Source organism: Onychomys torridus, chromosome 7 (genome assembly GCF_903995425.1).
Source record: "Onychomys torridus chromosome 7, mOncTor1.1, whole genome shotgun sequence".
In the NCBI taxonomy this organism is placed as follows: Eukaryota; Metazoa; Chordata; class Mammalia; order Rodentia; family Cricetidae; genus Onychomys; species Onychomys torridus.
The window spans coordinates 90,947,043-90,974,957 of record NC_050449.1 but is presented as its reverse complement, the minus strand read 5'-3'; the positions used below and the strand labels follow the sequence as shown (position 1 = coordinate 90,974,957).

The 27,915-nt window shown below is 45.7% G+C and overlaps 1 protein-coding gene across 2 annotated transcripts in view; it reads right to left on the bottom strand.

Moving 5' to 3' along the window:
* The window catches only part of Nmnat3 (nicotinamide nucleotide adenylyltransferase 3), a 126,688-nt gene extending 109,842 nt beyond the window's left edge, over positions 1 to 16,846 (bottom strand). For both annotated transcript variants that reach the window (XM_036193558.1, XM_036193556.1), the window contains exon 1: positions 16,691 to 16,846. The gene's annotated coding sequence lies outside the window, so the exon portion shown is untranslated. The remainder of the gene's footprint in view (positions 1 to 16,690) is intronic.
* Between the last annotated feature and the right edge of the window lie 11,069 nt (positions 16,847 to 27,915).

The following is a 27,915-nucleotide window of genomic DNA, read 5'->3' as shown; positions in this document are numbered from 1 at the left end:
TACCTAGTTGGTGACCCCAGTGTGACCTTGAGCATGCTGCCTGGACTACTGGAGCCTCCGGCCATGTGTTTCAATGTGAATAAAAAGGACCTGCTTCGGAGCACTGCCATGAAGGTTAAGTGAGAGAGTGCCCATCATTGGCATTAGCAGAAGCCATGGAGCACTGAGCATCTGGGCTCATTCATATCCGCACCAGAAAGTCCAGGGCACAACTAAGCACTCACCTGTGTGTCCTTCCACACTGACCTTGCTCCGATGGGAGCACCCTGGCTCACTTCCTCTCCAATATCAAGGCTTTTGTCCCAGAATCTGTGGAGGCTTGAGGGCGCCTCTCTCAAGCATGCAGCACAGATCTGAAGTCAAGCGCTGTGTGTTTTTCTCCCAATCCTCAGCTTGGAGGGAAGGAAGGATTAAGGTTTCTTTGCACAATCAAAAGGAAACCAGAAAATCGGGACAGTGAGCGATCTGGGCCGGGAAGGCTGGTTTATTGAGAGTTCTCAAATCAAGCAAGTTCCCTTGCTAAGGCCCTTTAAGAAAGAACTTTTCTAACAGACACCAAAGCTGAAAGATTAACATCATAAGCCTTTCCTTGAACGCTCCACCCACCCCCCACCCACCCAACCCCCATCTGCAATTCAGGTACTTTCTGGTCTGCATTCAAGTTTTGCAACACCATCTAGGACATGTGCCTCCTTTGTGTGTGGAGCTCCACTGCTGTGTTCTGAACTGATCGGATAGCAGCCCTTTATGATCTGGAGGGTCTGACAATCAAAATGGCTGAAGACTTCCACACCTCTAACTCTTGGGCCAGGAGCGGATGCATGAGCCCAGCAGGACAAATCAGAGTTCCATTTTGATCTGGGCACTGGACAAAAGCTTATCAAGGAGCCAGGAGCTGCCACAGTCCCCACCTTAGAGAACCAAACCACAGTAGTAAGAACTGACAGCCAGGGAAGACCTCAAGTCCTCTGAGCTCCTGGAGCCAGCAGTGCCTGAGGGCCATCGAGGAGCAACAGTCAAGTCCCTGCTTCAGCTATCTGATGCCGGCCAAGTGAAGGTTTTACTTCTGACAACAGAGAAACACCTGCCCACAGCTTTCCCAGAAAGCACTCGAAGCAGTGAGCACAGCTGTCAATCTTCCTTGTGGTTATTGGAGCCTGCTCTCTCACTTAACCAGAACAATACATGTTTTTCATGAATACATTTCCTAACAGAAAGAACACAAGCTTCCTCGAGAAGCAGAAACTCCATTTGGTTGGATTTTTAGAGGCTAGCAATGCATCAATATTTTAGGTCTACCATTTCCACTGTCAAGTACCACAAAGTCCAGTGTGGTGCTGTTTTGAACTAGATAAGCTGCCAGGGAGGCATTCGGGCTGACAAAGGAGTCTGTCTGCATCAACACCGGTCTTAGGGCTTCAGTCTCCTCTACCCTGTGCATGAGAACCAACCAGTTTCAGGAACAAAGAGAGGAAGGAGCCACATGGGCCCAAAGTGTTAGCTGCTACTGAGACACAGTGAAAAATACAATTAGGGAAGCGAACCTGAGTCTCTGTCTTTGTTAGGGTTTCCACTGCTGTGATAAAACACCATAACCAAAAGCAACTGGGGAAGGAAAGGGTTTATTTCGATTACACTTCCACATCACAGTCCATTCTAGAAGGAAGTCAGGGCAGGAATCTGGAAGAAGGAGTGCCACTTCCTGGCTTGCTCACCATAGCTTGCTCAGCCTACTTTCTTCTAGTACTCAGGACTGCCAGACCAGGAGTGGTGTCACCATGGTGAGCTGGGCCTCCCCCATCACTCATTAATTAAGAAAATGCATCCCTGGCTTAGCCACAGGCTGATCTGGTGGCGGCATATTGTCAATTGAGGCTCCCTCTTCTACAACAACTCCTGCTGTGTTAAGCTGACATAAAAAACTAGACAGCATAGCCACCCAGTTACCTGTATCCAGTTACCTCCCACTCCTCCTTCCTGGGCCTCCTCTGTTCAGTGAACACCCAGCCCCTATGTTGGGCAGCATGGGCATGGACTAAGGCGGACATGTTGCATGACCTCTGGGAGCCCATAACCAGTGAGTGGATGCATGGTGTGATGGTTAACCTCTATGTCAACTTGACTGGATCTAGAGTCATTATGGAATGACTCCGGGCATGTCTACAAGGGGGTTTCCAAGAGGCTTACCTGAGGAGAGAGGATCTACCCACGGGCTGGAGACCAGATGGATGAAAAGGATGAAGTGACCTGAACACAGGCAGCAATCACCTGCTTCCTTCCTGGGTGCACTGTGACTGCCACCTCACACTCCTGCCACCATCCATCCCTTGACTACAATTCCTTGAGCTGTCAGCCACAGGAAACGCTCCCTCCTGTAAGGTGTTTCCCTTTGGGTACCTGATGGCAATAGGAAAAGTTACTAATAATAACAAGACTGTGATGGGATCAGACGTAAGGTGGGGTGCAAAGAGATGCCTATGTCTAGGGGCCCTTGAAGGACATCCAGATTTATTCTTCCTCAGGGAAGAGGAGATATATAATAAGGTAGAATACTATCATTAGAGGATAGAGTGCACCTGTAATTGAGAGGGGTGATGGAGAGGGAGATCCTCTGCATACTGATAAGACAATGCATCCCAGATATACTGTTAGATGGGGGTGGGGATGCAGAGTGCTTAATTACAAAGTGGCATAAGAGAACACAAACTCCAAAAGATTATAAAAATAAACAGCAATTGTCTATGGAGAGGCAGGGGTAGGAAAACACTTTCACTGTATATGTTTGTATGATTCTGTTTTTAAAGATTTATTTTTATGTTTAAGAGTGTGTGTGTGTGTGTGTGTGTGTGTGTGTGTGTGTGTGTGTGTGTATGCAGGTGCCAGCAGATGTCAGAAGAGGTCATCTGATATCAGTGGTTGTAGGCTGTCCAACATGAGTGATAGAAACCAAATTCAAGTCCTTGGCAAGAATAGTAGGCACTCTTAACCACTGTTCCATCTCTTTAGCTTCCATCTGTATGCTAGTGACAAAACCCAAACAAACAAAAACAAACCCAACCTAGAAACCTTTTTTGGTGTTTCTTAGATATGGGGGCAAGGGGCTATATGGCAAGATGTATTTTTCTACTACCCCAATGACATCATTTCCCATGCACAAACTTTCATTACAATGTGGTAGTGACATGTTTCCCATCAAGGGATGGGTCTATAGTCTATGCTCTTGAAACCAGGAAGACCAGTAAACATGGCAGAGGTGACGCTATGAGATTTCCAAGGGCAGATGGGGAAGATGATCCAGCTTCTACCAGGAATTCTTGGGATTTCTTTGTCCCTATACCTCAGCTGATATGCTGTGGAGAAAACCAGGTCATACTACAAGGTTCCATATGGAAGCCACTGTCATCTGTGAGCCACTAAGTGAGAAAGCCTTTGAGGTGGCTCTAGCCTCAGGCAGCCGTTACCTAATTGTAATTGCATGAGAGGCCCAGAGCAAAACTGTCTAACTAAGCCCAGCCAACCTCACCTCCCTAGACTTCGACATAATAGTAAAATGATTGCTTTAACTTCTAAGTTGTGACTTACACTTGATTTCCTAGGGCAGCAGCTTTCTAACAAGTTTACCTCTGACTACCTCACTTGGTGGTAGCAGAAACACCCTGGTGGGCAGGTGTTTAGTTGGCCCTGAGGAAGAAGGAATGCACTAGAACAAACGAAACCTGTAGACTGTGCATGCTCATGGGCGTCACGAGGCGGAGATGTGATGGCTATAAGGATGCAGAAAGTACTCATGGGAAGGTGACTGTTAATATCCAGGTTGTAGATGAAGTCATCCAGATGGAGTGGGTAAAAGAGGGGGGTGTGAGAATGTCCCCACTGAAAACAACGAAAGAAGGGAGTGTGCTGGGGAGGCAAAGAAGGAACGGCCAGGGGAATGAGAATGGCTCAGAAGAGAAGACGAGCTTAAGGGGTTAATGCTGCTGGAAGACGCAGATGGGGGAATGCCTGCAAGACCCGGCAACATGGAGGTCACCAGTGACCCACAGCGGATGTACTGCCCTGAACCCGAACACTCAGTATCTCAGTGCATTCCCAGAAACACTAATCTGTATGAGACAAGACCACATAATATTGGGCTGCCTGTTTAATCTTTTGGTTAAACAAGAAGCAAAGAGAGAAAAATAAAAATATTCATGATAGAAGAGAAGATGAAGGGGTACAAACAATGGTAAATGAATAAATATCTCCACGACACAAAGGGAAAGGTGAGAACAAGTACATAGACCCACATAACACAGCCACACCGTAATCACATACACAGAATATATGTGTGTACAGTAACTATTTTCTAAAATATTTTATTTTTTAAACATAATTACATGATTTTCCCTTTCCTTTCTTCCTCCAAACCCTCCCATATACCTCTGTTGCTTTTTTTCAAATTCATAGCCTCTTTCTCATGCACAGAAACACAATCTGCTCGGTCTGTATAATGTTAGTTGTATATATGTTTTCAGGCCAGTCCTGCACTATTTTAACCAATAGTCAGGATGGGTACAGAGTAAAGAGGAAGCATCCCCAGGCCGGAGCTTGTGAGCCAGTTATGATTTACTAAGTGGCTGCTGGAGGCCTCTGCAGAGCAGGGTTTGGGCCCTGGCATCAGTCAGTGCTGTCTGCATGGCACAGGGCATAGCAATAGGGCATGAAATAGAGTATTTGTCATCTTGGTCTCTGTGGAATGCACCCCGGAACACAATTTAAAGGGAAATGGCTACATTTTTCTTAAACAGTGGAATCTTGAAATCTTCCTATATAAATTCTAAAATACTCATAACCCAAAGCATATGAACTTTAGCCACTAGCCTCACTGAGCAAGGTCCTTGTTGTGGAAATAAATATTCCAGTAGATTCAATTATAATAAGCATATGTAGTGTTCCTAGGATCTTTATTATGCCCCAGACTGCCACTGATATTCCTCCTCTATGCTTAGGAAAACAGAACAGATCGGGTGGTTAAGGACACACAACTACCTGGTGATCTAAGTAAAAATGTCAGCACCACCACAGCCCATACCTCCATTGTGCACAGCCATTTTGCGATAAAGAGCTGACTAAATCTTTAATTGGAGATGGAGTGTTTCAGTGGAGAGGCAGCGACTACAAATCATTTATTAGGGCACCAAAAGCCATAACTACAGAAATTCCCTGACACATTGGCATCAGTACCAGTGTAGTAAATCCAGTAAATAGTAAAACATGGCATGGGAGATTTAACCGTGAGTGGATACAAATGAGGTTAAATGTTTCCTCCCAGTGAATTTTTCTTTTGAATGCATCTCAATGTACTAGAGAAATAGCAGGAGTAATCAACAGATGGGAAAACACTGCCAGGAAACAGATAAATCTGATTACACCATCAGGCCTGCTTTTGAAGTGTTGGATCTCCAACTGTACAGCTGCACAACACTAGCATTCTGCCTTTTAAGTCAATATTGGAACTCGAGTCCTATTCACCGGAAAAGATCATAGCCTTTTCTTTCTTTTTATTTTTTTTTATTGACTTTTATTCCTTTCTTTTTCAAAGTTATGTTTTATTTTTATTATTTTTTAATAAGGAATTTTTAATTTATTTTACATACTAACCACAGATCCCCCTCTTCTCTCATCCTGCCCCTCTAGCCTCCCCACTCCAACCCACCCCTATCCCTTCCTCCAAAAAGGTAAGGCCTTCCATAGGGAGTCAGCAGAGCCTGGTCCACTCAGTAGAGGCAGGTCCTCCCCCTGCATCAAGGCTGTGCAAGGTGTCCCAACATAGGTAATGGGTTCCAAAAAGCCAGCTCATGCACCAGGGATGGATCCTGATCCTACTGCCAGGGGGGCCCTTAAGCAGATCAAGCTACACAACTATCTCACTTATGCAGAGGGCCTAGTCCAGTCCCATAGAGGCTTCACTGCTGTTGGTCTAAAGTTCGTGGGTTCCCACTAGTTTGGTTTGGTTGTCTCTGTAGGTTTTCCCATCATGATCTTCATGCTCATAAAATCCCTCTTCTCTCTTTGACTAGACTCCTGGAACTCTTGTGGTGCTTGGCTGTGGATCTCTGCATCTGCTTCCATCAGTTACTAGATGAAGGCTCTATGATGACAGTTAGGGTATTCACCAATCTGATTACTGGGGTAAGCCAATTCAGGTACCTTCTCCACTACTGCTAGCAGTCTAAGTTGGGGTCATCCTTGTGGATTCCTGGAACTTCCCTAGCACCCAGTTTCTCCCTGTCCCCATGTGTCTCCCTCTATCATAGTATCTCTTTCATTGCTCTTCCACTCCATCCCTGTTCCAGTTCGACCATCCCATTCCCTCATGTTCTCATCCCCAATCCCCTACCCTCCATTGCCCTCCCCACCCCCAGATAACTCATGGAAATCTCATCTATTTCCCCTTCCCAGGGTGATCCATGCATCCCTCTTAGGGTCCTCCTTGTTAGCTAGCTTCTCTGGAGCTGTGGGTTGTAGTCTTGTTATCCTTTGCTTTACATGTAGTATCTACTTACAAGTAAGTACATATCATGTTTGTCCTTCTGAGTCTGGGTTACCTCACTCAGATATTTTTTAGTTCCATCCATTTGCCTGAAAATTTCATGATGTCATTGGTTTTTTTTCTGCTGAGTAATGCTCCATTGTATATATGTACCACATTTTCTTTATCCATTCTTCAGTTGAGGGACATCTAGGTTTATGGTGATATTTTATTTGTACTGAAATGTGATTTTATTTGTATGTTAATAAAGTTGCCTTGGGGTCAGAGCAAGCCATAGCAGAAGCTGGGCGGTGGTGGTAGTGCACACCTTTAATCCCAGCACTTGGGAGGCAGAGCTAGGCAGATCTCTGTGTGTTCAAGGACACAGCCAGCATGGAGACACATGCCTTTAATCTCAATACCAACCATAGAAGACCTGGAGGTCTGTACAGACAGGCAGTGATGAAGAGGTCATGTGTTTAGATTTACAACCAATGAGAAGGCAGAACAGGAAGTCTATAAAAAGGACAAACACACAGAAGTAGGTCTCTTGCTGAGGGAAGGACAGGAGCGGCAGTGAAGGGTAAGGTTTATAGCTCTTTACTATTGCTCTGACCTCTTGACTTTTAACTCTGCAATTGGCTCTGTGTTTCTTATTTAACAAGACGGTTACATCTACATAGGTTGTTTCCAGGTTCTGGATATTACAAAAAATGCTGCTATGAACATAGTTGAGCATGTGTCCTTGTGGTCTGATAGAGCATTCCTTGGGTATACGCTCAAGAGTGGTATAGCTGGGTATAGGAAGATTGATTCTCAATTTTCTGAGAAACTGCCATACTGATTTCCAAAGTGGCTGTACAAATTTACATTCCCACCAATAGTGGAGTGTTCTCCTTGCTCCACATCATCTCCAACACAAGCTATCATCAGTGTTTTTGATCCTCCACATTCTGAAAGTTGTTAAGATGGTATCTCAGAGTCAGAGTCATTTTGATTTGCATTTCCCTGATGACTAAGGGTGTTGAGAATTCCTTAAATGTCTTTTGGCCATCTAAGATTCTTCTATTGAGATTCTCTATTTAGTTAGCTCTGTAGCCCATTTTCTAATTGGATTGTTCAGTATTTTGATGTCTAGTTTCTTGATTTTTTGTTTGTTTTTTTCAAGACAGGGTTTCTCTGTGTAGTTTTGGTGCCTTTCCTGGATCTCACTCTGTAGATCAGGCTGGTCTCAAACTCACAGAGATCTGCCTGGCTCTGCCTCCCAAGGGCTGGGATTAAAGGCATGTGCCACAATCACCAGGATTGAATTTTTTATATATTTTGGAGATCAGCCCTCTGTCAGATGTGGGGTTGGTGAAAATCTTTTGCCATTCTGTAGGCTGCTGTTTTATCTTATTGACCATGTCCTTTGCCTTACATAAGCTTCTCAGTTTCAGGAGGTTCCATTTATTAATTGTTGCTTTCAGTGTCTGTGCTACTGGTGTTATATTTAGGAAATAGTCTCCTGTGCCAGTGTGTTCAAGACTACTTCCTACTTTCTATCAGGTTCAGTGTAACTGGATTTATGTTGAAGTCTTTGATCTACTTGGACTTAAGTTTTGTGCATGGTGACAGATATGGATCTATTTGCAATCTTCTACATGTTGACATCCAGTTATGCCAGCACCATTTGTTGAAGATGCTTTCTTTTTTCCATTGTACAATTTTGTCAAAAATCATATGTTCATAGGTATGTAGATTAATGTCAGGGTCTTCAATTTGATTCCATTAGTCCACATGTCGGTTTTTATGCCTATTAATACCAAGCTGTTTTTATTACTACAGCTCTATAGTAGAGCTTGAGGTCAGGGACGGTAATGCCTCTAGAGGTTGCTTTATTGTACAGGATTGTTTTAGCTATCCTGGGTTTTTTGTTTTGTTTTTCTATGAAGTTGAGTATTGTTCTTTCTAGGTATGTGAAGAATTGTGTTAGGATTTTGATGGGGGATTGCACTGAATCTGTAGATTGCTTTTGGTAAGATTGCCTTTTTTTTTTTTTTTTTTTTTAGTTTTTCGAGGCAGGGTTTCTCTGTAGCTTTGGAGGCTGTCTTGGAACTCAGTATTTTATTGAGTATTTTTGCATCAATATTCATGGAGATTAGTCGGTATTAGTCGATAATTCTCTTTGTTGCATCTTTGTGTAGTTTGGGTATCAGGGTAATATCAGTGTTGGTAATGTTCCTTTTGTTTCTATTTTGTGGAACAATTCGAAGAGTATTGGTATTAGAAGATCATATTCTTCTTAAGGTAGTCTTTCTCATACCTCTTGTATTGGCTACTTAATGTGGTCTTCAACCTGGTGTGACTGGTTGGGACTTAGTGTGGAATGATGAACTGAATTATCTTCAGCCCCTTACATGGATGATGCTTGTGGCCTTAAGCACAACAGCAGGCATTGCTTGTGTTACATCCTTTGTTTCAGGCTTTGCCATTTTGGGGCAAGCCAGCTTGACTTCTAAACACCAAGATCTACAGATCCTGGCCCAGTTACTTTGCCTGGTGCCTAGAATCTGACCACTAAGTCACCCCTAAGAAATGATGGCCAACTAATGACTGACAGGACTGGTGTGTGTATGCTCAGTCCCTGGTCTTCCTGAGAGGACAAGTCCAGGACAGATAATTTGTAGTCTCTGGTTAAGTTCTATTGCCCAGGTTGGGCTCCTGCTCGACAGAGCACATCTTTGACTCAGTCCCCTGCTTCATGCTAGCACTTCCTGGACTCTCTCTCAAATAAACCACTGGGACTCAAATCCATGTCTCAAATAAAGATACATCAGAATGCCCCAATATCTGGATGACTGAATGCACTTCACTCAGGACATATGGCTGACTGTGCACTGGACTTTGGCCAACAAAGGCAGCAAAGGTATGTGGATACATGGAAGACTGTAGAACACAGTATTTAGTTACTGAAGCATCAAAGCCAACACAATAAGACAGAATTATACAGGGCTGGTCCAGTGCTGCTGCTGCTGTGGGGTGTGTGTGTGTGTGTGTGTGTGTGTGTGTGTGTGTGTGTGTGAGAGAGAGAGAGAGAGAGAGAGAGAGAGAGAGAGAGAGAGAGAGAGAGTTAGAGAGAGATGTATGCTCTTGCAGAGCTCCTAGACTTGAGTCCCAGTACTCACAGGGCAGCTCACAACTGTCTGTAACTCCAACTCAACCCCAGGGGATCTGACATCTTTTTCTGACCTCCACAATCACCAGGCATGTGGGTGTTGCACATACATATATGCAAGCAAAACACCCATACACATAAAATAATAATTGCTAGCAAGGTTTTAAAAGTAATAGATTGATTAATTTGACAGGGAAAATTTCAAGAAAGGATGCATTTAGGATTTGGCATGGTTATTGCTGACTTATATCCAGATTTACAATGAAAATTGAGATGAAAATGTAGAGCAGAAGGACTTGAAAACCCTGCAGTTTTGCTAGAAAAGGGGCATGTTTACAGTTACAGACAATGAAGCTGGAAGTGTTTAAAAGATTAGCACCATTCAAGAGAGGCCAAACACTTTGTATTCTGTACTGAACCACAGGAAATGTGCCTTGAGAATGGCTTGAGAATTGATGGCATCTCTCTCATCTATCACAGACTTCAGAAATCTCAAAAACTTTCCTTTGGTAAGAGGAACCCTCCAGGTACTTAGAGATGCTTAGGGATGTGCTTTTCCTGGCTCAGCAGCTGAAGGACACAGAGACCACTGTATGGTTCAAAGGGGCCCAGCTGATGTTAGAATTTGACGTTGTCCATATGGTCTTAGTTTTGTAAGCAAGTGGAATATAAGTTACAAAGTCATGTAGGCTTGCACTCAGATTTTTAAGAAAAGCCTAATGGGTCAGGCTATATAGAGAGGGGTCAGATTCCTTATGGGGGGCTCATGATAATGTAGTACAGAATGCTTTGAAGGAAAAGCCTAAGCTTCTAGGGAAACCCAAGGGATCTTAGAGATGCCAGGGATGTAGGGCGTCTGTTGAGGTAAAGTGGCAGGCACCAACTGGAGTCAGCCCAAGAGAGAGGCCATGTAGGTGTGGGGCCCATCAGGGTGTGGCTGCATAAGCCTGTTGGAGCTCAGAGGATGCTACCACATGCCCCAGATGCTAGATGTGGAGATGCAGTATTTCAAGTTTGTCCTGCTGCATTTCAGTCTTCTGAGGGGCGAGCACTCCTCTCTACGACATCATCCCTTTTGTTTCCAGTCAGTAGCAGGACTTTGGAAAGCAGTGGAACCTTGAAAAAGTAGGAACAAACTGGCAAAAGTAGGTCAAAAGGGAAAAGCTTGGAAGGCTACACCTGGGCTCTGGTTTCTCTCCTCCCCTCTCGGCTTATTGGTCCACCATGAAGGAACTCTGGTGGTTTCTTTTTCCTGGCTGGCTGTCACATGAACAGCCACTCCTGCACGTTCCCACTGCCATGAGCCAATTTGCTCCATCTTTCCCACAACGACGGCCTGGGATCCACAAAACCAAAAGCCAAAGTAAATTTTCTCTCCCTTAAGTTGTTGTCAGAATCTATGGTCATAGTGAGGCAAAAGAAACTAACAGAACTCATACAGCAACACAGAAAATGTAAAGTCATGAAAATGAAGTATCCATTATCTCACTGCTCACACGCTACCATAGGAAACCCTGGCAGACTGTTTTTCTGAACAAGATCAATCTAATGGCCTTCTGCTCTCTCTGCAGGTGGGGGCTCAGCTTCATGCTTCGGCACTGCATACGGTCCCACCAGGGTGGTATCCTGTGATTTCACTATCACCTATATAGTTCATTCGGGTCATGCCCAAGTTTTCACCGTCACAAGTGATAATGGGCAGAGCGTCATGGAGTACTCTTTCCACTTTCCAGGGGAAGATGTTTTCTTAAGGCAGAATCCCAGAGGAAGCTGAGAGGTAATCACATTTCAGTAACAGACCCTCTCCTTCCACCATCTATGGCTCTTTGGATTCTTAACAAAACAAGTAATGGGGAGCAGACATAAGCATCCTTCTTCTCTCACACACACAAAAGCAGCAAGACAAAACGCGGCCAATAATAGTCTCATAAAAAGACCAGATGGGAATTAGACGCTAAGCAGGCTTGGCTACTAAGGATAGGTTTCTTGTGACAAACACCTACCTCTGATCTTTAAAATGAGCACTGAGAAGTCAATAATTTCTAGCTAGACTCCTCCATACCAGGTACTTGGTGCTCATGATCACCTGCTCACAGACTCCCAGCCTTGTGCAGCCTTCTCTTCAGTCACAACAACGACACTCTCTCTCTCCCACCTGCCCCTCACTGAGCTCTGACTGAGGCTGTTTGCGTCAGTGTTTCCCCCATCTCCTTCTGCACCCTCAGGAGCAGACACCCTGGCCACGGTGGAGTGCTGATGCTATGGCAGGACACAATTAGGCTGGACCCTGTTTGTCAGCCTTGTCCCACCTTCTGCCACTCTCCAGAGCGCTGAGATGGTGAAGAATCACCATGCACCTGCTCACTCCCTTCTGCAAGGGAGTTCCAACCTCCTGACTGGGCTTGGCCCTGCCTTGGCACCTGGCTTCTACAAGAGGAACAGGGTAGGGGAGCTGATGTAGGGGGAAGGCAGGGGGAAGATTGGCTCTAATTTAAAAGCATCTTAGGAGCTCTAAAGAGTTCCAAGTTGACTGATGGACACATTTACTCCTCGGCACCCCTTTCATAAATATCTACCACTTAACATGCACTTTCAGGAGACATAAATACCTCCTGCATGTCAGCCTTTATGGAAAGGAGATTGCTAGAGCTATTTCTTTGCTCTATGGCCACGAGCCACACAATTACAATCCTATTAAAGCTGTGCCCTGGGAATCCAGCCCTTCCCCACTGGCCTGTGTGGCAGTCAAATACTCCCCACCAGGAGGTGCCAGGGGCCTCCCATGCCTCTGTCCTTTGCTCTGGGGAAACAAGAAGCTCAGCTCTTTAAATAATGTTTCCATTTGTCAACATTCCTGGACAAGCAAATTATGTTAGTCTAAGAACATGCAGGCAGAGAGAGAGAATATTTTCCACAGGCATTTGCGTCATGGCTTACCAGTTGAAGGTAGACATGGTGTCCCTGATGAGCGACCACTCTAGGAAGGCCAGGCTCATCCTGACACCACTAGCTCAGCCAGCCCACAGAGGTGCAGACAGACAAGGCCCACCTTGGGGGTCAGCAGCAGGTACTGTTGCCCTTACCTCCTCTGAGATGATAGGCCACTGGCCGCCATATGCTAACATCAATGTGGATCTTAGCCTGGTGGGCCTGGGCCTAGGATAAAATGAGCTCTTTGGGCATTCTGTCCCTCAAAGGGAAGATCCCTGGCCTAGGATGAATGAGATCATGGGTTCAGTCCCCATAGAGGAAAAAAGAAAGAAAAACCCCACCTAGGAGGGAAGGTGGAGTCCATTGTGACTTGTTAAACACCATTCCACTCAGGGTCTACACGGCTAATATACGGGGTAGGAGCTGCTGGCCTGAGGCCTGCCCTGTGAAATGGGATCTGTCCATCTTTACTATGGAGCAGTGATAAATGATCACAGACAGACACTGGTCAGGACAAGGCACTTTATTTAAGAGCTCTGACAGCCCAAAGTGCTTTAACATAGATGCATGGAAGATTTATCTAGATGATAAAACACCTGCACTCAAAAGGCACATAAATTATGATTTTGCAGGTTTTATTTTTCCTTTATGAGTAACATTATACAGACTGAGCAGGTTATGTTTAGGAATATATATGTATATACATATATGCATGTAACTGCAATTAATGAAAAAAGAGGCTGTGAATTTGAAAAAGAGCAAGGAGGGGCTTTAAGGGAGGGAAGGGTAGAGATGATGGAATTACATTATAATCTTAAAAAGAAAAGAAAAAAAGCCCATAGTCAAGTGTTACACATGAGGCTGATTGCACTTCAGACACATGGCCTGGTTGTCTAAAGTGCCTCTGCTAGCAGACAGGCCTGATTCTGAACTGGGGTCATACATCTGTGACCTTCATTTTCCTTGTGGGAGTGGTGGTCCATGGGATGACTAAAATATAATACAATACCAATAGCTATTACTGACTGAGGATTTTTCCATACCTCATCTGTGTGCTGAGGTTAGCCCTTCATTTACTTATCTTGCTTATTATGAGTTGGGTATGAGTCCCAAAATAAAATATAGATGCTAAGTCATAGGCTGTGTTATGTGACTGGAAAGCCATGGGGTTACTCATCAGGCTGCCTCATACATGAAAGGGTTCAGTCCTCTGCAAATGCTTAGTTAAGCACATTAGTTATTTTTCTCTGCCTTCATACTCCTATTTAACAGACACACACTTCAGAAAGTTCTTATTTTCACTTGTTCACTCATTCATTCGTTTGTCTACTTTGGGCATGACTGCCTAATGCAGGGGTTATGCCCTAACGCTCCACAGTTCCCAAGCCATTTGGTGAATGAGATCAGTCTCAGGCAATTATCACAGCCATACTACTATAGTCAGAAAGACAACAGAGGTCACTTAGAGCAACAGTAGCCCCCCTGCACATGATTCATCTGGTCATGAGTTAAAGACAGGCCCTGAAGGCAATTTTAGCCCTTTTGACTAATTTCTCCATTTTTTTTTTTCTTCTGTTTTCTCTGGCCCAAGTTTTCTCAGACTCTTGGGCCTTTTGAAAGTGGAGTTGGATAGAGGTCTACTATCATGTAAAACATTCCTCTCATTTGGAGGCTGGTGCTTTCTGGGGAAACCACAAATAACTCACCCCCCACTAATCACCCCACTCAGCTCCTCAGCTCCATACCACACTTCCCTCCCCACTTCATCTGTGTCTGCCAAGATAAGGAATGGGCAACACCAGTAGCACAGTAAGTTCCTACATGCAGGATACGATGCCAAATATTCTGGGTACTCAAGATCCCAGTGGCCTCTAGACCAGGCACTATTACTCTTGTTTTAGTTTATTTGAAGAAAGAAAGGGGAGGGGATGAGTATTTCTTCAGAGCAGAACTATATGCCAGGAGCCTGCACAATCCTCACCACTCAGAGGACAAGTGACCTCTTCAGATCAGTTGCAAAGCTGGAAAGTCAGAGGTCTATGGCCACGACATTGAAGCCTCTCTTCCCCTCTTGCCTATCATACTGCCATGGCTTGTGAGGGGAACAGAGGGGATGCACCATAGTTGCTTTCTCCTCTCCCTCTAATGCCCTATTAACAATCCTCTATTGACCACAACCCTCTAGTACTGCCAGGCTCCTCCCTTAATTGTGCTCCCCATTCTGTTCTCTGAGAGAAAATCTCAAGTCTATATCAATAGTGTGGGCAAGACCACAGAGGACATTAGGATCATCCAAGGCATAAAATATGCCAAGCCCAAGCCTCTTTCTTGTTACATATATGTATGTAACAACAATTAATGAAGAGAGAGGCCATGAATTTGAAAGACAGCAAGGAGAGGTATATGGGAGGGTTTGGAGGGGAAAAAAGGAAGGAAGAACTGATGTAATTAAATTATAATCTAAAAAAAGGAAATAATACAAATGCACACATATGTGTAAATACCAAGTGGCTGACAGGTGTTTCTGGATTGATCTCAAGTTCTGAGGGGTCCTCAGCCAGAGACCAGTAGAGATGCTGCTGCTGGGGAGTCTTCTAGTGGATTTTAGAGAGCGACACCAAGAGTTGAGAGCCACCTGGGAAAGTGGGAGCATGTATTCTGGGACTCCTGGGGCTGGCAGGACCAGGTAGAACTTCTGGGAAACCTGTTCCAGACAGACACAAGGCAGCTTTCCTCACTTGGCTCAGGGTCAACATGGCTACATAGCCAACCTTGCACAGCTCCAGGAGAGCAGGCCTTATGTTTGGCTTCTCTTGGCCCTAAGCCAAGGAAAAGGCATGAGGCAAGTGTTTCAGAAAGAAATGACTGAACCAGTCCTCAACTTAGAGAACAGGTTGTGTGGGTCTACGTACACGTCAGAGGAAATCGGACTAAGGAAGGGGAGGCATGCTTGCTCAGAGATAGACATCCAAGTTTAGTCCTGAGGAGCCTAGCCTCTTTGCAAGACATCTTCCCCTCCGCTGCACCTGCTGCTGTCCTGAACAGCTCTGGTGGCTGCATTCCACAAACCCATTCACAAAACCCCAGTTTAGAACAGAGGCAAGGTTCAGGAACCACTGTGTCAAATGCCATGACCAAAGCAACTTGGGAGGGAAGCCTTTATTTGGGTTATGCTTCCACATTACAGTCCATTCATGATGGAAATCCAGGCAGGAGTTGAAGCAAAGGGCATGGAGGACCACAGCTTCCTGGCTTGTTCTCCAGGGCTTGCTCAGCTTATACAACCCAGGACCACCTTACAGGTAGGGGAAATTGAAAGGGGTGCGGTGGAACCGCCCACAATGGGCTGGGCTTTCCCACATCAATCTTAAACAAGAAAATGCCCTCACACCTTGCTCTCCAGGTTAGTCTGATGGGGCATTTTTATCATCGAGGTTCCCTCTTTCCAGATGAGTTTCACTTATGTTAAGCTGACTCTCTGCAGGGCAGTCCTATTGACGCTTTCCTCCCCAGCCCACATTTTTCTCCTGAGAGAATGCGTTCCTGCGTTTTCCACCCTGGAATTCAGTGGCAGCTTTAATTCAACAGGTTTTGCAGGCGGGGAACTTGATAAAACCTCTCTAGCACTCTTGGCTTTTCATTCCCACATGTCCTACTAACTTGAACTTTCATACCTTAACGTGTGTGGTTTATCTTTGCTGTAGGTCTCCCCACTAGTCTGAGCTCCGCGGGGTGGCACGCTCCACGTTGTGACCAATGCTTGGGACCCTGTACTTAGGCCCATGGAGGGAGAATACTGCATAACACATTGCAATTGTTACACGCTTATTTTTTAACGGACTGTCCTACACGCTGCAGGAGGGATCCGACCCCGTGTTAACCCGATCCTGACGGTCGGCGACGTGACCCTGGGGCTGGCACCGTGCGGCGTTCCGCAGCTACCTGACGCCCTTGCGCGCGCCGGAGTCGCCGTCGCCACCGTAGCCACCGCCGCCGCGAGTCACGTGGGCCCAGGAGGAACGCGGGATCCGGGGCCTCGTGCGCACTCACGCGGGCCCAAGCAGGCAGCCAAGGCCGCTGGCTGTGCTTACCTGCGCGTCGCTCGGCCCGCAGCGGCACCCGGACAACCTCGGGGGTCCACAGGGACCGCCGACCTGCTGCTCAACCAGGGCGGGGATCAGGTTACTCGCCTTGACCTGGGCCGGGGGCGGGGCCCAGAGTGAACTTGACCTTGAGCGCCTGGCTTCCCGCTGTGGGCGGAGCCCGAGGGAGTAGGTAGCCTTGCCCCCTCCCCGAGGGCGGGCCCGGTGTAGCCCCTCCCCCCCCCCGGGCCTAAGGCCACGCCCAGTGTCCCGCCCCCGCCCTTCAGGTACCCAGTTGCCTTTCTGCTTCCTGCTTGTTTTTATTTTTCAGTTTTGTGTTCCGTTTATTTCTTTTAGGTAACTTTACATTCTTTTTAAAAAGTCTGAATTAAAAATATATCAAGCTATGTATGAACAGTTCTTAAAGTGTAAAATAACTACTTATAATGAAAACAACAGGCCCCTCTTGCTCGGCTCCACCCACAGCCCTTTTTCATCAGTCCTTTCTTTTTTTGATGGTCATTTCTTGTCGCAAAGAAAAAAAAAAAGAAAGAAAGAAAGAAAGAAAGAAAAAGAAAAAAAAAGAGCTTACACAGCGATTTCTTGATTTATCTATTGACTTTCTGCCGTGTTAGATGAGGATTTACTCTCTTCCTGCGCCCCTGCGTCCCTCCTGACACATTTACACCTCTATTCTCCAGCTCTGCCCTGGTGAGGATGAAGGTTGGGGGGATGGGGTCCCTAAGCTGACACAGTTTGGGGGATGGGAAAATGAGAGCTATTTTAGAAAGAAAATACAATTGGGCCTTTTTGGTGAGTATATTCATTCATAATAAGAAATTACAACCAAATCCTTAGAGATCAGATCTTACTCCCTGAGGTCTTTGTATAATTTAGGACCTTAATTTGCTTTGCTAATACAGTGTAGCTTTTTTAGCTTCCCCATAACCCTCTATACCTGCCCAATACTCACAAGGATATTGGAGGGAGGAGTCTTTAAGATCAAGCTCACTGGCATCTGTCAATCCTCAAGGAGGGAGAGTGTGAAAAAAATATATAATACTAATGCCATCGAGATGATGTCAGGCTTTGTGACTGCTGAACATTTAATCTCCTCTTTTTCCTAACCACAGTGGCAAATCAACTCGAGTGTAGGGAGTGCTTTCTGAAGCTGGCTCTGGACCTGTTCCTGTCCCCAGCTCCTTACAGTCCTCCCAGGCTCTTAAGAAGGGCCACACCTTTATCTTTAATCAGTAGATGGGCACACAGGTAGCCCCCACTAAGTACCCAGAAAAAGGGTACCTCCACTCAGGTAGTTGACACCATGCCCTCTAGGTCCCCTGTCAGGACTTAGGGCACAATATATCTCTAGAAGGTGACCTTGAGCAAGCAGCTTTACCTACTCAGGTTTCAGTTTTCTTCCCTTGTAACACACTAGATTTGGATGGTTAAGTGGAATCATCGCTGAGTGTACAGTGTCCTTTGAATATTCTCTTACTGAGCTCAGCCTGTGTGCCAGCAGACTAGGTGCTTTATCACAAGTTTATCACAAAGATGTTTTCGACTATACGTAGCATATGCTACTACAGGTTGGTTCCTGCCATAGACTAATCAAGGGCTGCATCTTTCTGAGTCAGGACCTGGAGCTGGGGAGGCAGAGACTGAACAGAGCCAACCAGAGAGCTTGAACAATGACTCCTGCAGAGCGAGCATTCTACCCTGTGCCAGTGAAGATTAGGGCCTGGCTGAGGAGGATACTGGCTTCCTGGATAAGAAGTAGTGTGTGCTTTCAGAAGACGGTGAGACTCTCACATAACAGCCAGGCTTTCGCGAACATACTGGGGAGAGGCAGGCCTGAGAAATCCAGTTTGGGCATTCTGAAGGGGAGTAACTGGGTCCCTTAACTATGGTCACAGCTGGCTACTAGATCATAAGTGTAATGGGAGCTTATGGGCAAATTTAATTTCTCTACCACTCTATTCACTAAAGGAAGATGTCTAGGAACTGACTCCTAGAAAGGACAGGGATTTGAGGACAGGGATTTGATGTAGAAGATGTATCTGTCCGAGTCTCTCATAAGCAGACTACAGTACAAGCAGCTGTGTGAACATAGTTTACTCATGAGGTATAAGAATACAATTAAGAAAGATGGCATAGAGGGCAAGGGATGCTCAGTGAGGAGGCATTGGAAAGTCAGCACTCCTGTGTAACAGGTGATTAGAATTAGAGTGTAATCTTAAAGGAACGTTCTAGAAAGCAGTAGGCAGACCATGGCTTGGGGTTATCCCACCCAAGGGAATCTGCAGGAGGCACGTCCCCAAGGAATAAAAAGGAGCTGACAATTCAGAAACGATTTCTAGGCATAAGATTCTGGTTACCAACATGAGAAGAGCAGTTGTAACCGTTGTATAACTCTGCCCCGCTCTTATCTTCTGCCACCCAAAGGTTCTGAGGCTGTGTCCCTCTGTCCGAGTCCTTTGGGCAGCCATCGTTGTATAGCTAGCTGAGAGTGACGGTCTTAGGCTGTGTTCTGAGGACCTTCTGAAGAACTGATCCTCAGAAGAACTGTGCGTGGGACCATTGCACTTGGATGAGCCCTTCTTAACTTGTCTTCTAAGCCCTCATTCAGAAAGAGCAAGCTTTGGTTAGATAAAAAATAGAATGGGAGAAAGGAGATTGGTAGACTTTTTTAAATGACCAAAGATGGCAGGCTTTCAAGCACTGCAAATGCTTCAGAAGGTGGGTGCTGTCTTAGAACCAAAGACCAGACAGATGACATTCAAGCCAAGTCTTTCTTTTCTGACTATTGAAGCTGGCCTCCACTAGAAAGCCTCTATGTGAGCGAGACTGATCCTTTCAAACCCTGAATCAGTCCACACCACACAGAAGCCCTTACTGGCTTCCATCACAATTAGGCCCAAAATCACGTCTCCCTCATGGGCCACAAGGCACTCATAAATTCTGTCATGTACATTGGCCCTTCCTAATCTTCAGTCTCCTTGGTTTTGCTGTTCTTCCTCAGAAGCTGTGGAGTGGGGGGTTAATGCTAAATGTCCCCCATGCACTTGTGTTTTGGGTACTTGATCCCTAATTTGTGTCTTTTTGGTAGGCTGTGGAAATTTTAGAACCTGGTGTTTAGCTGATGAACATAGGCCACACCATGAGGGGCAGGCACTGACTACTATAGTAACCAGCCTCTGAGCCTCGCTCTGTTTTCTTGATCTGGCAAGCTATAAACAAAGCCACACAACAAGTCCTCATCGTGATCTGCTTTGACTACCATGCCTCCCCCACTACACACACTCACTGGCTTGACCCTTTGGACCATGAACCAAAGTAGATCTTTTCTCCCTTAAATTGTCCGTGTCAGACGTGTAGTCACAGTCAACGTCATGAAGAGTGACATTAACAGGCACTCTGGCTCTATCCACACCAACACAGCACTTCTCACTCACCAGTGGGATCTGCTCCTCCCACTCTCAAGGTCACTACACAACTCCTTAGCTTTCCATTCAACCAAGCTGCCTTCAAAACAGGGAATACTCCTATACACCATTTCTTTTACAGTTTTTTTTTTTTTTTTTGCTCACCCTTGGAGTACATTTCTCCCTTTTAATCTGTCTCTCTCACTTTAGTACACAGTCAAGAGGGACTGACTCTTCTTGATGTATTCTCACCATCTAGGACAGTGCCTGGGATCCAGCAAGTATTCAAAAAGTATGTGTTGAATGAATGAAGGTCGAATGAGTTGAATTGAGTAAATTAAATTTAAAAAATATATCGTGGATAAGCACAAACATAAAAGTCATTCCAAAATTCAGACTTTCAACTAATGTAAACTAGGTTCTTCCCACACTAGAAGAATTTGTTGGAGCACAAAGGGGAAGGGGAAGAGGCTGAGCTACATTCCATAGTCTGATTCATAATTACAGCTTGAGTTTTTGAGTGAGAAACTTTGCTATTTTATATTTGACCCAGTGTCTGTGTTAAATATTTAAGTAAAGGTTGCTTGGAAGGCTGCAGACTCATTTAAAGAGAAATAAAAAGGTTCCCCCGGCCATTTGAATAATTCAGCATGGTGTTCCATGGTTTCTGTTGGTGAATTGGTTACCTGGAAATAGAGGCCTTGATCAAATATTTAGGATCTCACTTATTTTTTTTTTGCATATTTTGTGTTTCCGCTTCTCACTTTGTTTTTACTCCAGCACAGTTCACACCAAAGCTAATAGAAATGTTTCATGGATTATTAAATGCAGCCGAGAAATGAGCTTTTTTCTAGAATGTAAGGCCAGACTGAGGCTGCTCTGCTTTCCTAACAAAATAAGTTTTCCTTGAAGGCGCAGACTCTGAATTTACAGAAGTGGCTCTCTCCTTCCACACTGAGCTTTTATAAGGCTTTATGATGTAAGTCAGCTGAGGAGGAAGCCTGCCCATAGACAGCGCATGCTCTTTCATGGGTGTTAGTTCAGGTGCTTACAACCAAATACAGCTAAAACGACTTTGTTGCAAGTAAGGTAGGAAGACACCAACTAGCGCATGGTTATCCCTGGAAGCTTTGGACTGTGGTAACACTTAAAGTCAAGAGGCTCTCCCTAGACTTAACTGTCCCAAAGAATTGTTCCAGTCTCAGCAGCACCACATTTCTGAATTAGCTTTCCTAATGGAGCCTCTGCTGAAAGCCGCATCCAGACTTCGATGTTCCTTTGGACCTCCTTGGTACCAAAACAGTCATCTGTAAGTGATCAAAACCGCAGTCATCACTGAGAAAAGAAGACACTTTGGGACAAAACTATCATTTGGAGATAAACACCACTGCCCTATGACGGAAGGTGATTTTCTCAGGCTCACACACAGATGGCCAGGGATGGCATTCATGTGTCAGTTGGATTTTTGCTTGTGTGTTATATGCAGCAGAAACACTCTCTTCTCCCTGAGTAGAAGGGACTGTATTGGTATGAATGGTCCTTCAGAATTTACAGGCAGACTGGCAATTTGGATTGAGAAAGAGGTGGGAGGAAGCAGCTCTGAAAAGCTAGAATTATGAACCTTTAGAAAATGAGCCCTAAGTGGAAATGGCTTAATTGAGATGTGCCACCAGGATAGAGGGTAAGACTCCAGATGCTTCTTCTGGCCTGGTCGCATTCACACATGCCACTCCATCGTCTGGGGAAGGTGTTTGGCTTTGGATATTGAGTGAAAGATGTCTATTTTACTCCCCTTCTGAGACTCGAGTGGCAGGGGCAGGGAAGTTTATCCCCAATGGATGCCCCGATGCTATTAGTGGAAGGCAAGGACTAGAGAAGCCAGATGCAATGACAACCTCCTTTAGTTTAGAGTGGCAGCCCTCGTGTAGCTGAAAGCGGCCACGGGATGCAAACTGGACTTGGCTTGAGTCACTTAGGAAGGCTTTGCTTTCCAAATACAGGATGCCTAACTGTTTCTTCCTTGTTTGACCATGGAATGTGCATATGATCCTGGAGGCCAGACATCCATCTTAAATCTATGTGATGACAAACAGAACATCTAAAGCTCTCTGCTAAGGATGGAGGAGTGGGCAGCTGAAGTCATCATGAGCAGCTGCACCATCTCTGAACTTCCTACCTTGTGATGTCTTACAAGAAAACTGAATGTTGATTTGACCAAGTCACTGAACTTGGTAACCCTCAGTCGAGAACAATCCCACAGTACAAATCCATACAAAAATTCTAGTCTTTTGACTCCCTGTGCAGCTATGGTAGTTTGAATGTCATTGGCCCCCAATAAGTTCATAGGGAATGGCACTATTAGGAGGTGTGGCCTTGTTGAAGTAGGTGTGGCCTTGTTGGAGGAAGTGTGTCTCTGTGGGGGTGGGCTTTGAGGTCTCTTATACTCAAGATACTGCCCAATGTCTCAGTTCACTTTCCATTTCCTTCAGATCAAGATGTATTAGCTTTCAGCTCCTTCTCCAGTACCATGTCTGCCTGCATGCTGCCGTGTCCTGCCATGATGATAATGGACTAAAGCTCTGAACTGTAAGCTACCCCAGTTAAATGTTTTTCCCTTATAAGAGTTGCTGTGGTCATGGTGTCTCTTAATTCTTTGTACTTACAAGGTCACAATTCTTGACTTTAAGGTCAAGTTGGATTACACAAAGTTCTCTAGCGGATTAGACCCAATATGATTTCTGGAGCTATAGAAGAGGGATCTATTATGGGAATTGGCTCCCATGACTATGGAAGCTGTGAAGTCTTACAATCTGTCGATCTTCCGCTAGTTGGAGAGACAGGAAAACTGGTGGAATTTAGTCTGAGTTTGAAGGCCTGAGAGCCAGAGAGTTTTGGGTGGGGAGCAGATGGGGGTGGGGCTGCAAAAATACTAGAATAAGCTTTAGAGTCTGAAGGCAGGAGAAGAAGAAAACGTGGATGTCCCAGTTCAGTTCCAGGAAAGAGAGGGAGGGAGCAGGGAGGAACGGAAGGAGGTCCCTGGTTCAAATGCCAGTCTCCTCTGAAAGCAGCCTCACCCTCATTTCACTCAGAAATGATGTTTTACCTACTCTCTGGCTATCATCTATTTAAGTAAACTTGATGTGCAAAATTAGCCACCACAGAAGTTAAAGTGAAAGAAACTGGAAAGCAAGAAATTAATTCACAATCCACCTTCTAAAAATACGCACCTATGAACACATGAGTGCAGGTGCCCTTGTAGCTCAGAAGGAAGTGTTGGGTTGCCTTAAGCTGGAGTTATAGGTGGTTGTGAGCCCCCTATCATGGGTGCTAGGAATCACACTAGAAGAACAGCAGGTGTGTTAATCTGCCAAGTCATCCCTCTTGCCCCTACAATCCATTCCTAGCAGCTAGGATACACTAGAATGGCAAAGACTGAGTTTGAAGAACAGCACTGGCCCAGGCCTTCTTGCCTTCTTCCCGGCCCTGTCCTCTGTCTGCTGTGACCATTTCCTGATATATCTTCATCTTTCCGGTTCTCTCAGCTCATAAAGAGGCTCAAGTCTCTCCTATGTTGGGGGGGGGGGTCTTCCCTTTACCAGAGACCTCTTTAAGCACATCCTCACCTCCTCTTCTAATCTATTCTTTTCAAAGGAGGGCTCTGCCCACATCTCTCCTCCATTTGATCATCAGCTCCCAGCATCTAGCTTCTGTCCTTACCTGCACCCAGAACTGCCTGTTGACTGTCGGGTCCTCCCTTCTCTGAACCTGTGTACCAGCCTGGATGATGGTGGTCCCTGGCTTCATAGGTGACAAGTCCTCCTTTAGCTGGGATCTTGCATTCTCTTACTCCTTTTTTTTTTTTTATCTTGAGATGCACTTTGTCTTATCGAATTATACATGATTTGAGTAAGTTATCATGTGTTGTTTTAGCTCACCCAGGGGTTGGCTCCGGAAGCAGGGTCACTTCACGCCATTTCAGACCCAGGTATGTTTATCTCAAAGTATCCTCCTTGTCTGAGCATGCTCTGGGCCCCGTCCCTCCATGACAGGGAAGGAACAAAACAAAACAAAAATATCCCAAAGGGTAAAAACATCACAGCCGTGAATACAGTTAGAAGGCAAACCACAGAGGTTCAATTGTTTACCCCATGAAATAAAAGAGCCTCCAGTGCTGGGCAGCAGTGGTGTATGCCTTTAACTCCAGCACTGAGGAGGCAGAGCCAGGTGTATCTTTGTGAGTTCAAGGCCAGCCTGCTCTACAGAACAAGATTCAGGACAGGCACCAAAACTACACAGAGAAACCCTGTCTTGGGAAAAAAAAAAAAAAAAAGCCTCCAGTGGGAAAGAGGAGCTGGGCATTCAGCCATGAGAAGCTCATCTACCAAGAGAAAGCTCAACTGAGAACTCCAGTTGACTGCCTCAACTTTCCCAGTCAGTCTCTGTTGGGTATTGTGAGCACCCACTTTGATAGCATTGTCTCTCTGTGGTACTATTTGTCATTTTACATGGAAGCCTCACCAGGACATTCTGCTTTTCTACCTTGATCGGGTCCTCTATCTGGCTGCCTTAATTGGACTTTTCTGGTAGGTTTCTGATGGATGCTTGCAAGCCCCTGATTTGATGATATTTTTCTATCTATTTATCACTGACTATTTATTTTATTTACTTTTGCTTGCTGTGTAGTTAATAAACTCACTCATTCAAAATGAGAAGTCTGGCAGTTGTAGATCATTCTCTGGCTCCCACAGGACTATCCATCAAGGTACCACACCTACCCTACCTGGCAAGATACTGTATAACTCTTGAGAAATTGAACCAAGAACACAGAAACGAAGACACTAGAAATGGTATGCTCATTTCCACACCCATGCCCTGGTGGGATTGTGGAAGGGTTATTACCACATGGGAGCCCCCAGCTCCTGGTTTCCTTCTGCCTGCTTCTGCCTCAGCTTCTCAATGGCCCCCCGAACTCTCCTTTACTATTACTTAATCCAGAACCTGATTCTTTTGTTGAGGTCTAAACAAGCCTTGATGGTAGCTTGGTCTATGTCTAAACATGTGTGTACAAGGCAGGCCATAGGCTCTGGTTTGTATTATTTCCTGAAGCTCCTTGTTAAAGTGCAGATCACATATCACCACCTCTGTTTACTGTTCTAGAGGTGGTGGAACCTGGGAGACTGGAGGTAGGCTAAAGTCTCATGCAAAAACTAACTGTATTCAGAGCATCAGATAATTTATACTCTAAGGGTTAAGAAGAATCACCTGAGTAAAGTATACAGTCACAAGGACAAGCCACACATGGCAAAAACATGGTTTTCCATAGAGGCATATAAACAAATAACAATAGTCAGTTGTAATGAATAATCTAAGGTAAACTCACTCCTATCTACTACACCCAGGAGGAGCATGAAAACACATTCTAAGGACAATTCCAGCTTTTGAAGAAACTGAGGTCATAAGACTCCATTCTTGGACCGTGTTCCAACACATCTCCTCCCCCTATTCCTCCATGCAGCCCTCCGAGATCCACATGCTTGTGGTCAAGCCACATTGTTCTCTACTGTTTCAGCAAGGCCCCAGTAACCAAGGGTCCCTTAGGACCTGGAACCATAGGGAACCATTTTCATGTTGACACTAATTCTCACAGAGCCGTGTGGCCCTGTCCAGTCGGTCCAGATCTTGAAGGGTCACAAGACTCGTGCTGATCTTTCCGACCAGCCTAGACTCCTTGGTACTGTCCTGCTTCAGGCCAGAGGTGTAAAAAGATGACAGGACTGTCCCTTCAGTGACGTCACATCCCCAACCAACAAAAAACCACTTCATGGCAAGCAAGAGTGCCCACTCTTGAACTCTAGAGCTCTTGGCAAAAGAGCCCTGCGTTCCTTCCTTCTCTCACCTCCTCCTGAGCTGGCTTGGCGCCCCAGGAGGCAGGTACTGAAGTGGAGAGAGGCCCAAACATCTACAAGGGGGTGACTCATTCAGGAAGCAAGGGAAGAAAGCAGGACTGGGAAGGGGAGCCCTCAGATCTGGATGCAGACCCCCAAGAGAAGTCCTGCCTGGGGCTGCAGTGGCCAGGCCATGGCCTCCTCTGTCCTTGGCCACTAGCTGCCCAGTAACATAATGGCCTAGATATGAAAGCAGGGAGGTATGAGGACCTTCACAGCTGGAGACCACTCCCCTCTCAAGCCAAACCTTTCAGCCAGGTCCGAGCAGTACATGTCCCTGTGGGCTAAACCTCCTACCAAAAAGGATGTGCTCACAGGAGCTCACAGAGGGGCCTTAGTCCTTCCCTACCTATACAGGGCTCTATGCCAAGGTTTCTGTCAAAATAAGGTAGGTTGGGGCTATATCTGCAGTGGAAACATGTTTTGTTTTGTTTTGTTTTTTCCCTTCCAAATCCCAGATTCTAGAACAGAAGACTTTGCTGCCTAGCAGGAGACTCAGCTGGGAACCCTAGCTCCATCCTCTCCCACAGCTCCCTGCCTCCTCCTGGATAGAGTGCCCAGACCTCCTGCTGGATGAGTAAGCCTGGGAATGAATATATGGCAAAATAAATGAAGCAAAGAGGATGGCCCAGATGAAAGACGGGGAGAATGATAAGAAAGGAGCAAATCGAATAGAGACACTTTAGCAACTGACCCACCACCCAGTCATTGCAGATGAAGTGACCATGTCTCCCTGCTGGGGATGCTTTGCAGGATCAGTTGACAGAACAGAGTCAGCTTTCTCTCCTGCCCAGTTCTCTGTGCAGAGGGTTCTTGCATTCAGTCTGAAGCACGCAGCTCATGACTTAAGTCGCCATTCTTCCCTAGAAGACAGTGTTGGCTAGAGGCACAGAGAGCACAGTTTGCTTAGGAGGGCAGCGTGGCTCCCATGGTCTCGGGCAGAAAGGTGGTAATTGGCTGCACTACTCAGAATTTCCTTCTGTTGGTCTTTATTGCTTCACACTATGCCCAGATGGCACCTGAGGCCACAGTTTCCAGTTGTGGCTGCAGCTGGTGGGAACTCATGCCCCTGGAGGGGAGGGGAGAGGCCAAGCACTCCTTCCTCACAGATCTGGGATGACACAGAGCCATATGCTAGTTAGCATGCCTTTCCTTGGGCATTTCCAAAGCTTGTGATGGGATGACACCAGCAGGCAGGAAGCTGGCTGGGACAGCATATCAGAGATACGTTAGTTGTCCTGAGATCATTTTCAAAAGGCACAAGTGGAATTTCACTCTAATGGTTTGATGAAGATGCTTTTTCCTTCTAAGAGGAGGATGTATGACAAATACAAATCACCTCCCTTGTTTACACATTGCCTTTCTTGGGGACATTGCTTTGTGGAAGCAGAAGGAGAGGGGCATGGAGAAGTATAAGCTGTCCCCCCAATACTTGGCATAGATATGATATGTCATTGTCCTTTACATCGTGTTAACCAGGCCCCTTGCCATTTATAGGTCCCACAGGTCAAGGTACCTAGTCACCTACCTATGCACCCACAGGGCTGAGTCTGATTTGGATGAGATAGGAACACAGAATTGTCCCTAGAGAAGGCCATCTTGTGAGTCACACTGTATAGACTTGCTTACACTTACAAGGAGTGTCAGGTGATCTGGTGAGGCCTGTTTGGAAGTGCTACCTGCAGGCAAAGGAGATGATAGACCTCTGCACATACACTACTGTCATTTAGAGGCTGAGAGGTCAAAGGTCTAGTCTGACCCCTACTTCTGCTTGTGTGACCTGGAACAAGTTGCCTAGCCTTTCTGAACTTCTAAACCAGAGTATAAATACCTCTGATTAGGGCTGTTGTGAAGATTAAATCAG